Genomic DNA, 13,201 nt, shown 5'->3' on the forward strand with positions numbered 1-13,201 from the left:
TTAGATAAATACTTTAACTTATAAAATCACCAACATATCAATAATAACGATAATTAAAATAAGTGATAATGATCGTCATCAACTCACAAATATGACGAGTCAACTTCGTTCCTAGCAATGCCTTTCGAAATAACCATCGGAGCAGTCCTCACATCTGTACATGATACAACAATTTCAGCTCTTTAGGAAATTTATTTTAAGACCACAACACCAATGGGTAAGGAATTGAACGAAACCCCCAAATTGACAGGCTTAGGATTTGAAAGGGACTAAAGAAAATCTAAGATTTTACTATTAACACTAATTCCACTAATCATCTAAAGCTAGATATTAACTCTAAAATTTATGAATCATAGAACTTTACCTCAAGGATCACTAAAGTGCACACCTTCCATGAGTGGATATTCCTATCCTTTCTTATAGCCCACACCCAACTCAAAACTCTATCCAAAAGCACTTGTAAGAGGATGAATTAAAAGCTTCGATTGAATGTGTCAAGTTTTGCTAAAAGTTTCAGATAAGTTTGAGATTTTATGGCTTGAACAATATGAAGTAGAAGAATGGCATGGAGGAGAAGGATGGATCGGTTTGGAACAAAGAAAAAGGAGAAATGGAAAAGTGACATGGAAGGTCAGAATGAGAAAGAAAAGAAAATAAGGAAGGTTCTCGATCCCCCCTGTTTTATTTATTTCATAATTTATTATTATTATTATTATTATTATTATTATTATTATTATTATTATTATTATTATTATTATTATTATTTTTAACTTAAAAAAATAGATATGAAACGGTGCGTTTCACATATGAAATCATTCCACACGAGAATATTTCAGTCAACTTCTGATTCTTCTTAATATTAAAGGGGTTATGCTAACAAGTTTAAGGGCAAAAAAAAATTGATTTTTAAAACTAATTTTTTGCTTTTGAATTCTTAACAAATATCATTAATTAATTGAGTCATTCCTCTCTAAAAATAAAATTAATTGAGTCCTTACAGTTTTAGTCAAAATATATTTGATCTTCATTTAGGTTAAATACATTTTGCCTTTGCTTATATTTAAAATCGGACAAGCATTGCTATAAATTAATACTCTTTTCGTGTCATTATAATTGTCTTTTAAGAATTGTGTGTTATTCTTAAGAAAATGACCAGTTACATTAATTTTAATAGTAAAATTAATATCATTTATTAAAACACGCTTATTAGTTGTAGTAATTTGTGTAGTTAAAAAAAAAAAGATAAATGTTGCATTGATATTCTAAAGTTATAATTATTTTGAGATCGGAAGACTTGACAAAAATAAAATGAGACCAAAGAAATAAGTACTATAAAATATAAATAAATTTAATGAACTATGAAGTCTATTCTTGTAGTGTGATTCATTTACTACCAACAACATATTATTTATTGATTTTGAGTTAAATAAATATTTGGTTCTTATAAATTTTTTAAATTTCATCAACTTTGGCGCTTCAAATATTTTTCATCATTACTCTTGATCTCGGGTTTTAAGTCAATTCACATGTGTTATTTGATTTTTTTAACAATCATATTTCGTATATTGCAAAAATTTAGATTTTTTTAACAAATGAAATAAAATACTAATTTTTATATTTTTGAGCTAAAAAATTAATTTTTTTTATAAAGATTCTCATAATATTCTAAACATTCACGGACAACTCATTAAAAAATATGAAGGATACACATGAGTTGAATTAAAAGAAGGAATAATAGGTGGCGACAGGAAATATTTGGAGGGCAAAGTTGATGAAATTTTTTATTAGGTTTAAAAGATGAATTTGAAAAGAAAAAAATTAGGGACAAAAAACTTATTTATCCCACTATTTTTTATTTATAAAAGTAGTAAAAGAACTTATTTAAGACAAAAAAATAATATAATTGTGAACAAATTCACAACATTCAAGTTTGTAAAAAAAAAGTTTGTAACAAAACAACATATGCCGACAATGTGACAAAATAAATGTGTCTAGAATAGAATATCCACGACTTTGGATATGTAAGGTTTTTTTGAGAGGATTGAATATGTAAGGTTGAAGATATCAAAATAATTTCTTAACTTTGTAATAGACACCAAAAGAGAAAAAAATTATGTCAATCTCAATCGATAGAACATCGTAAGAAGAAAAACACCATTTTAAAACGATCAAACAACACAATACCATCACACTATTTATAAACAACTTTTTTATTTTAGTCAAACCGTAAAAAACAATTTATCAAATTTATTTGAATAGAAGACAATATTAGTGTCCTAATAATAATGAACAAAAAATTCTTTCAAAAAAAGTAACGAATAAAAAAATCTTATGTCTTCAAGTAACTAATAACTAATAAAAAGTAGGTAGATCCATGAAGTAACTAATAAAACAGAGTTAAATGATAAAAATCTTATGTCTTCAAGTAACTAATAAAAAAATTAAATGAAATAAAAAAAAAAAAAAAAAACTCCGGTTAAAACGACGTCATTTAGCACTAACATATTTTTCTCTTATGTCTGTCTTCAAACTTGAAACTTTGAACAGTGGAAGCTTAGAACCCTGATTTTGAAGCTTTGCACGTTGTGGCGGCGAATCCATGAAGAAATCCAATCAAACCCAAATGAACCCTAATTGGGTTCAACTCAAACAAGTATATCCTCTATTCTTCTTCTTCCTTCTCTTTCATCCTTATACACACATTCTCATATTTATTGCTGTTTGGCTTTTTGCAGAAGCTGAATCTTAATGGCCCAAAAGCTTCAAGGAACTTCAATGATTCTGATGATGACGCGCCAAATTCAATATTGGGTAATAAAAAAATTCATGTTTTCTTATGGGTTTTGCTTGTTTTGTGTTTAAGAATCATGCAGCTTCCATTGCATTGTAGTTTGAGTTTTTGTTTTTGGAAAAAATGTTTTTTTTTTTTTTACAGGGAAACGTAAAGGGAGGATTGATGATGATGATTCTGATGATTGTGAGGTTAACCCTCTTGCTTCTGTGAATGATGATGCAAGGTGAATATAGTGATGTTTATATTTGGTGTATACTGAATTATGCGCTGTTTTATGTATTTTTTTTCTTGTTTATTTGATGCGGGAAATTGATTGCATTTTGAGATTAAGCGTAGCATAGATGAAAATGTTGCGTTCAATGTGTGGTAAGACTAGACAATATATGACTAGAAATGACATGATTAGAGAGAGAGTTGGGGTAGCACCTATAGTAGAAAAGATGGTGGAAATTCGGCTTAGGTGGGTTGAACATGTAGAGAGAAGACATAAATTTTGCGTTAAGAAGGGTGTATCAGATGGAGGGTAGTCAAATCACTAGAGGGGAGTGGCTATAAGAGAAAGTATTAAAAATTCTCGAGATTAATGAGTTGGTTAGATATTATATAATAAAATATTATGGCATCTTTCTGAGCTAGTTTTTTTCTTCTTCTCTTTGTATATTCGTCTCATTTTATCTATCCATGTTGTGTTATTATGTAGCTTTCTAATCTGTTTTAGAGTTCATTGTACTTCAACATATTAACCATTTGGCAGTGTGACAGATGCAGGTGGCCATGGATTGTGAAATGGTTGGGGTTGGTCAAGGAAACAAAAGTGCCCTTGGAAGAGTAACACTGGTAATTATCTGTTCCTCTTCATCTTGTTATTGTCTATGCACATTTATAAATTTGTTTTCCTAAAAGAATGTATGATTAGTAAAGTTATTAACTAATTGTTTATAGGTTTTTTACCTCTTGTTCATAATCTGTTTTGTTTACTACTGGTTATTGCTCTCTGCCTATATTATTGCTTAACAATTGTAATTAGCTTCTCCGGATCCAATATAATGCTGAAAATTTAGAAATTTGAACATCAAAGTGCCCTTGCTTACAATTATATGTTTACTTGCTTATTTATACTTACTTATATACTTGAATTACATATCACTTAGCCGTGGGCCATGAGGTGTGGCTCAGATGGTGATTGAGCTCCGCCTGGGAGGACTTTACTTTCTGTGTGGGGTTCCTAATACCACTTGAAATACCTTGTAGCCAGGGCGACTCCTCCATTAGCCTCATGTGACACCATGAAAATAATAGACTACACATTAATGGGAAGATATTTCATATTGACTGTCGTTTACCTGACAATTCTGAGATTGTTGTCTCATAGTATTGTCAAATAGAGGCGATAGCGCCATAGCATTTCTGATTTTGATGAATTCGATATGAAAACATGGTGCTATCCTAACTTCACTGTTAGGGCAATAGTAGTCGCTATTCCAATTTGTACCGACTGATGTAGTGGCAATAGCTGCCGCTATTCCAGTTTCTGCTAACCAATGTAGCTGCAATAGCGGAAAAAAGAGAATTTTAGGGTTTTTAAATTATAAAACTGAAGAATCTGCATGTGTGTCAAAGTCGAACATGTCCTATTTGTTTATTAGTTTTTTGAAAACCGAAGAGTTACGAGTCTTACTCACACATTTACCGTAATACGTAAACCTTTCAACTTAAAAAATAATAAACGTAAACCTTTTAATATGTAAGTGATGCTCTGCCTCCATTCCGTTTTTTATTTGTATCCAGCATGCCTTTTTTATGTATTATTGTCCGCAACTCAATTAAGCCTTTCAATACGTGGCTTCCACTATTTTCCCTCAACGCTATATGCTATTTAATGTATAGTAGATTTTAAGTGCTAGAGTCAGATGAGCATTATTTGGCCCTATTATGCCCACTATCAACAACTAATATTGTACCTTAAACATATTCAAGTAATGTAGATCTCATTGTTGAAAACATTATAATTTATAATAATCAGAAGATATATTTTTTTGCTACATCAAAAATAAGTTTGAAAGCCCTCGATATATAAAAATCTTGTATATATGTGAAGTCAAATTCAATCTGGACTCTAGGAAAAATTCTTACTGAAGAGATTCAAGTGGTCCTGAATCCTGATTCTAAATAGGATAATTCTTTCTTATTTAACATTTGATTAGTAAAACCAAAATACTAAATAATTTATTATCAATTCCTGAATTTCTTCGACATTAACATAAATAAATCATCATTATTTTCGTTTCATCTCCCATTGCCTTGTTCAGTCATATTTTTGACATTAGTTCAGTTGATGGCAGGTAAACAAGTGGGGCAATGTTATTTATGACGAGTTTGTACGGCCAATGGAGCGGGTTGTTGACTACCGTACTAAAATTAGTGGCATAAGACCTCGAGATCTGAGAAAAGGTTCACATAATATTCCTTTGACTTCATTCAAAATTTTCAAATTATAGTTGAATTGAAAGCATTCAACATAAAATTTCAACAGATATGAGGCAGTTTGACATCTAATGTTCAAGTTGAGAAATATTATTTTGGAGTGAAATATTCTGACTTTCAATTTCCTTGTAGAAAATATGAAGCTTCGTAGGTGGAAGTTAGTGGCCTTCTCATATTTTGTTTTTACTGATAATAATGACTACAAAAGCATCGCATTAAAACAAGTTGTAATAGCTTAATACCACTATGAGGAACAGTATTTTTCCTAATCACTTACGTGATTGACATTATGATTCGCACACTGATAAGCAATTTTATCTTTCATTTGCAGCAAAGGATTTTTGTACTGCTCAGAAGAAGGTGGCAGAGTTGATCCACGGAAGGATCCTTGTGGGTCATGCCCTGTCCAATGATCTCAAGGTCAATTTTTTAGTTGTTTCTCTTTCTTTTCCAAGATTTACATGTATATTTTTCTGTTATCAGTCTGTAATATATGAACCTATCACTGTACTTTTACAGGCGTTGTTATTAAGTCATCCTAAAAAGGATATACGCGATACCTCCGAGTACCCGCCGTTCCTAAGGTACTGTCAACTTGTCCTTCTACTGTTTTTCTCTGTACTTTTTTATGCCAAATGTTTATGTAATATGTTTTGATAAACACGCTGTTAGCTTTAACCAGATCAAGTGGTAGAGTAGCATTGCGACATCTTACTTCGGAACATCTTGGTGCTAAGATTCAAACAGGAGAGCATTGCCCGGTTAGTCTATCTAGCTTTTTGCGTATCCCTCCTACCCTCTTCTATTGTGTGGTCTCTGGACTAGTATAATATAACCATTAGAGCCTGTATTAATTGACTTATTTGAGTGATAAGTACTTGTGTGACTATTTAAGAGAACTTATCGAAACATCTTATTTATGACATGTCCATAAGCTCACGATGATATCTTATGAAAACGACATATATTTATAGCTTATATAAAGAGATGACTTTATTTTATTTTTTGTTAGAAAAATAGCTTATACATAAGCACTTACATGGTAAGTGTTTATTCTATAAGCATTAAATTACGTTGTTTATCCAACAGGGCCCTATTATCGTAGTATGTTGGATAAATGACAATTGTGTTTTGAGGATGATATTTTCACTAGCTTTAAGAAACCAAAGCTGCCATTTTGGATTTTTATTTTCCTTAATCTCCCTGAACCTGCACGTGACTAGTGTTGGGCTTGCAAGACACAGCTGAATCCGTAAATCTAACAAATCAAAGTTGTTTCAGATAGATGATGCCTGCGCTGCTATGATGCTTTACCAAATAAATAGAAGAGAATGGGAGAAAAGCATAAAAGGTAACTTTCGGAAGCAAAAGAAACGGAAGAAGAATAAGGAAGCAAAAGAATGAAGATATGCTTCTAATGCCAACCATGCTGGAATTGTATCATAGCATTGGCTGCCTTGTATTCAAAACCATTATTGTCAGGGACTCTCTCTCCTTCAATGGTTATTGTATTGCTTAAATTGAATTAGAACTCAAGTTACAAAGGGAAAAAAAAAAAAAGTTTTTGAGTTACTATAAGATCAGTTTTGTATTTGCAGGGTATCTCATTGTTCTTCTGTTTTGTGCTTTTTCTCTAAATTGGCGGGAAACCCCTGCTAAAGTAAGCAGATAATGATGGATTCAATTATAAATATATTGGATTTAACTAGGAAAAATGTGATCAAGTTAAAATGATTGATTAATCAATAGGTGCTGGAGCTGCTACAATTGATTAGAAAAACCTCATCTCTATTGCAAAATCTTAACGAGCTCGACCAAGGTGAAACTTATTTTCATGCAATTCCAACCTATTAGTTTCACGAACTGAGTGAGGAATGTTTTTAGAAGGTAAATGAGTTCATATATCAACTGACTTGAAGATAGTACTTTACTAAGGCGTCTATAGATTCTCAATCATGGCCACTATTTTCTGTCACGTCAAACACCAATATAAACTTGTCATTGAGAAATCAGCACCATGTAAGTAGTAATCCATGTTAGTCAATTTTCTGTTAAGTTTAGATTTTTTTTCTCTTTTCAAGATAAGAAGTCTAGAAGTGAAGATGAATGTGAAAGTTCAGTAAGATGCGAATTCCGATCAATCACCGACTCAGAACCCTCATCACCCATTCTCCCTCCAAATTCCGCCATGTTTCCACATGTAGAGCCGTTCTTCTTCCCTCTTTCGGTGGACCCCAAAACCTCGAAATCCACCCCAATGTCGAAGTTCCTCCTCTCAAACCCAACGAAGTTCTCGTTCACTCTCGCGCCGTTTCCATCAACCCTCTAGACACCCGGGTCAGGTTCTTTCATTTTTGCTTAATGGGCCATCCCAATTTTTCATATTTCCAATTAAAGTTTCATTCTTGCATAATGGGTCATTCCCAATTTTTCATTTTTACTATCAAATTTTCTTGCATATGCTAATTTTCCTCATTTTTTGCATAATGGGTCATTCTAAAATTTTCATTTTTCTATGGAAGTTTCATTTTTAGATAATGGGCTATGCTAGTTTTTCATTTTTTGCTATGAAAGTTTCATTCTTGCATAATGGGGTGTGTTAATCTTGATGAATTTTTTTCTAACAATGTGTTTTGTTTTTGGTTGCAGATGCGTGTTGGTTATGGGCGTTCAGTTTTTGAGCGGCTTCTGCCAATTATTTTGGGCCGGGATGTGAGCGGTGAGGTAGCGGCGGTTGGTGCTTCGGTGAAGTCGGTGACCGTGGGCCAACAGGTTTTTGGGGCCTTGCATCCAACTGCTGTTAGAGGGACTTATACTGACTATGCAATTCTGTTTGAAGAAGAGGTTACTGTAAAACCAGATTCACTCTCTCATGTGGTATGTGTTCTCGGATTGTTTCTAATTTTATACCTTGTTATTATTAATAGTGATTTTAGGAAAAGAAATGTTTAAATTGACATGCAATGAGTAATAGTTTTGTTATGTTAGTTGAACTTAGCATTTACTCCCTCCGGTCTCAAATGTAAGAAACTTTTCTATTTTCTTTTGGTTCATTCAATAAATGATGTATGTGGTCTATAATAAAGACCGCATACATCATTTATTGAATGAATCTAAAAAGTGAAAAGTTTCTTACATTTGAGACCGGAGGGAGTATAAATTTGTATGACTTAAGAAATGTTTAAATTTTCATGCAGTGAGTAATAGTATTTTTAGCAATTATAGACTTGTAAGACTTTTCATAAGTTACGAATCAGTTGAGAAGTTAGCTAAGGCTTAGTTTGGATGAGATTTCTAGCTTATAGAAGTTTCTTAAGAAAAATATGTTTATAGTTCTTCTTAACTTATAGAAAGTTAGTAGGAGGTTGTAGTTGTTTATAGAGAAGTTAAATGATAGATTGAGGAGTTGAGCTTGTGAAAAAAATTTGAGACGCAAAAGCTAATTTTGCCTTATACCATAATTTTTTGTTTCAAAAACCTCTAATTACTATAACTGTGAAGATAGATCAGGTTTCACTTACCTTCGAGCAATAGCGTTGAATACATATTTGGCCTTGTTCACTTCTTTAACCAAGAAATACCCATCCATCAAAGAATTATAAGTCACAACATCTATTTTTGCACTTTGTTTTATCATAACAGTCAAAACACTTTTAGCTCCTTTCACCCCGCCTTCCTTATATAAACCATCAGTTATTTAAATGCTTCTTAAGAAGCTTTTCACAAGTGCAAGATTCTTTAAACATCTGGGTTGACGTTTTTCAACATCTGAGTGATATTATAAATATTGCAAGATTCTTTTGATATTTCTTTTTTCATAAGCACGTCTTAAGAAGTTTATCCGAACTAGGCTTGATTCAAATTGAGTTGAAGTCTATTGAGTTGATGTTTAGAGTTCTCTTGATTATGTAGTGATGCCATCAAATGTTATTAAATTTTATTTGTATCTTTCTTTAAAGTATATAAGCGTACTGCATTTGTGTTGACTGGCTTTAGTTATGCATAGCCCTGTCGTAATTGAATCCAAAACCCTCCTCCAATACAATTTTTGAGTTCCCCCAAACGAAGGGATTTTGTATTATGAATAAAAAATTAACCCACAAGCCCTCTCCTCCCAATGTCTTCCATTTCTTCCACTTGCTCCTTCCTATTTTCCAAACCCTCCCCTTCCCTCCAAATTCCCAGGCTTTGTTTGGGAATTTGGAGGTGAGGGGAGAACTTTGGGGGTGGGAAATCTAGGGGAAAATGAAGAAATCTTTTACATTTTTTGAAAATGTATATTTTTTTAGAGAATGATAAATTAATGTTTATGATTGATATATTTTTTTTTATTTTAAGAATATTATAACAACGTAGATTAAATTTGAAGAATACACATAAACTCTCCAAAACCCTCCTCCAATACAATTTTTGAGTTCCCTCAAAAAGGGGGATTTTGTATTATGAAGAAAAATGAACCCACAAAGCCCTCCCCTCCCAATGTCCTCTATTTCTTCCACTTGCTCTTTCATTTTTTACAAAGCCCTCCCTTTCCCTCTAAACTCGGAAACAAAGCCTTAGGAAGGTTGTGCTTTCATGCACTGTCAATGAAAAACATTAGGTCTGTTGAATTTGATGTTTAGAGAACAGCATTTCCCTTTTAACCTTTTTTTTGTATTAAGTTATGCTGAAGCGAGGGGGTTCTGAAAGTTGAAGTGTGGAGTTTACTTATACCAACATTTAGATGTAAAATCGCCCGTTAAGATAATGATGAAATATATGCAAATACCATCTACCTACATCATGCCCCACATTCCTTTCATATCCATTCCCCATATTCCTTTCATATTTATGCCCTATATTCCTTTCAAGAGATCGGTAGTTAGTGTTAGTAACAACAATGAATTGATCAAAGTCTGCTCCCTACACTACACTACACTTTGGTCATATCACGAAAGCGAAACTCTGGTATTAGAGGAACCACGTCTCTTTCTCTCATTCCTATTTTTCTTGCCTATTGTATATATTACCTTCATGTGCAGTTAACTTGGGGGTTTGGTAGACTGAAGTCTAAGAGAATGAAATTCTCATTGGTCAAAGAAAAAGAACAATGATTGGTAAAGAAGTCGGAATATGTTGGATTACTGAGAAAGAGCTGGTTGTTATGTTTCCTGGAGTAAAATGATTTCAATTTATGTGTGTTCTAGAATTTCCTTCAACTGCATATTATCCAATTTGTGCTTATTTCTTGTTCAATCCTTTAACTCTTAAAACCAACGATCTTTGTCTAGCTATGCCCAATTCATTTAGTGCTTTCTAATTGAACAATTGACCATCAGTTTTCCCCCTTTATTTACTTTGGGACATTGAAGGCATGTTTTTTCTTGATTTTTTATCTTGTAGGAAGCAAGTGCCATTCCTTTTGCTGCACTGACAGCTTGGCATGCTCTAAATGGTACTGCTAGAATAACTGAGGGGTATGTTTATAATGCTGAGATATGATTTCCATCCGTGAAAATAATTTTTTTCTCTTACATATCATTTTACATTTAGAGTTTTCATTTTCACTCATAACTTTTAGCCCATGTCAAACAGGCAAAGGATGGATGAAGTGGGAGGTGGAGGGGCTGTAGGGTTTTCTGCTATTCAGCTTGCGGTGGCTGCTGGCTGCCCTGCACAACTACCTGTGGAAGTCAAAGCGTTGAACGAATGTTAGCAGCCGGTGCTGAGCATGCTGTTGATTATCTTTCTGAGGTTGTTCTGAATTTTCTCTTGTATAAATTTCCAAACATTTGTTTAGGTATTACAATAATCACAGACGATGTTATTATATTTTGTTTTTTGAAATAAAATGAACAAGTTCTTTTTGTGACATATTAGGCTGCTTGCCACCTGAATGTCTGATTCACGAATCCAAAACACCATAGTTGACTCCATTGGTATTTCAATTCAATAGCATGCAGTAAAGGAAAACGCTTGAACTAACTAACCACCCACACTAGTAACTAGTTTAACTGATTCTAAAACCAATCTAACCAATTATAATCTGAATGTTATGATATATAATCATAATACTAAGATAGTTCGATCTTTAAGCTTATGTTTTCTTCATGGAAGTGCATCTTGCATTAGACTTCTATGACTTACTTCATTCTTGATTCGCAGAATTATGAATTGGCCATAAAGGGAAAGTTTGATGCTGTTTTGGACACAATTGGTGTGCCAGATACAGAACGTATGGGCATTAGTTTTCTGAGAAGAGGTGGACATTATATGACACTTCAGGTAGAACATTTAGGTTTATTGCTTTTTTTCGTTTTCACCATACTTGTTAGGTCGTTTTTTTAGAATTTTTTTAGTAAGCGACATCTGTGCTTTAATATATCTTTTTCTCTTATCTTGAAGGGTGAAGCAGCATCTTTGGCTGATAGGCTTGGTCTGACTCTTGGTCTTCCCGCAGCTACAGCTTTTCTATTGAGAAAACAGATTCAATACCGACTCTCTAACGGAATAGGTAAAATTTCTCAGACTGTTGTGAATTTTTTTTTTTTTTTTTTAGAAATGTGAAGCCTAATCCTAAAAAATCCTTGTGATGCAGAATACTCATGGGTATTCATGAGGTCTGACATAGAAGGCTTAATTGAGATTCGAAAGCTATGTGAAGCAGGGAAGATGAAGATACCTGTGGATAAAACGTTTCCCATAACACAAGTAAAAGAAGCTCATGAGGCAAAAGACAAGAGAATCATTCAAGGTAAAGTGGTGCTAGAATTTGATTGAAGGCCTCAAGCTCATAATAGGGAGTTGCTTAGTCTAGATTTTTTAGCCTATTTTGGGTCTCCTCTTCAATGGATTGTTCCACAATTAATTGAGAAATAGACAGTATTTTTTTCTTCTGGGTTTTTACTGTATGATAGAAAGTGAAACTTTTTTTTGTAAATTTAGATTCATAATATCCAATAAAAAAAAACTTGTAAATTTATTGAGAATTTTGTGTGATGCTTGAGCTGTATACATCTGTTCTGTTTGTAGTCATGTCCACTTGTGAAAGGTGTGGGAATGACTTTAAATCCAATGTGTCAGTTGCACTTATTTTCTGTAGCCTAATCTTGTTCTCTTTACTTGTAACGTTGAAAGTGAATACGGTTCAATTATTAGCAGAAAGTTTGGAGATTGTATTACTCTATATATAGTGCTAGAGAGTGAGAGGCAAGCATTATTTGTCATTCAAATTCAAATAACCATATCATATCTCATGAACATTCTCAGCAAACATTTGTCTGTTTGCTTTTATATAATTTGAACGGTTAGGAACAAGTTATTTCCATCTTTTTGTGATCATGCACAATTCACACACAATCGACAAATTGGGATTTGGCTCCGCTAAAATGAGTGAATAATATCAACCGTTAATTAATAAATCAAAGGTAGATATTGTAACAAAATCAGCAATAGAGAAAGAGAAAGGAAGGAATTAAATCGAAAAGTGGAAAATCACCCAATATTTTCGGCAAGTGGCATCGGAGTGTGAAATTTTTTGTTTTACACATTGGGTGTGTTTGGTAAAACTAAGTTATAAGCTAGCTGATAGCTGAAAAGCTAGCTTATAGCTGATGACTTATAGCTGAAAGCTTATAGTTGAAAAGTTTGTTGATTTAAATTAAAGTGTTTGGTAAAATTAGCTTTTGAAGTTACTCATAAATATAAAATGACTTAAAAGTACATATATGTTTAATAAATATTATATATTTAATTTATAAAAAATTTAACTTTTTTTTACTCATAAATATTTTAATAAGAATTTATCTTAATAATTTTAATTTATTTAAAAATAGTTTTATGGAAAATTATTTCTTTTGATTTATATTGGTATGTTCAAAGAAAAACATAATAATAAACGTTTATATATATTTTTTCGAAGGAGTAAATAAATATTTAAATATG

The 13,201-nt window shown here is 32.5% G+C and overlaps 2 pseudogenes across 2 annotated transcripts; both read left to right on the forward strand.

Annotated features, from left to right (window-relative positions):
• Positions 1–2,515: 2,515 nt before the first annotated feature.
• LOC146948652 (uncharacterized) lies at positions 2,516–6,880 on the forward strand (annotated as a pseudogene). The gene is made up of 9 exons (XR_015026934.1): positions 2,516–2,653; positions 2,736–2,811; positions 2,936–3,017; positions 3,549–3,631; positions 5,137–5,245; positions 5,610–5,698; positions 5,798–5,862; positions 5,961–6,039; positions 6,560–6,880. The product of XR_015026934.1 is annotated as an uncharacterized LOC146948652 (transcript).
• Positions 6,881–6,969: 89 nt separating this feature from the next.
• On the forward strand, positions 6,970–12,246 carry LOC146948653 (uncharacterized; annotated as a pseudogene). Its single transcript, XR_015026933.1, has 7 exons — positions 6,970–7,615; positions 7,928–8,155; positions 10,661–10,734; positions 10,853–11,011; positions 11,423–11,542; positions 11,663–11,771; positions 11,856–12,246. The product of XR_015026933.1 is annotated as an uncharacterized LOC146948653 (transcript).
• Positions 12,247–13,201: the final 955 nt, after the last annotated feature.

Source organism: Medicago sativa, chromosome 2 (genome assembly GCF_051527215.1).
Source record: "Medicago sativa cultivar Bolivia chromosome 2, Bolivia_mono, whole genome shotgun sequence".
In the NCBI taxonomy this organism is placed as follows: Eukaryota; Viridiplantae; Streptophyta; class Magnoliopsida; order Fabales; family Fabaceae; genus Medicago; species Medicago sativa.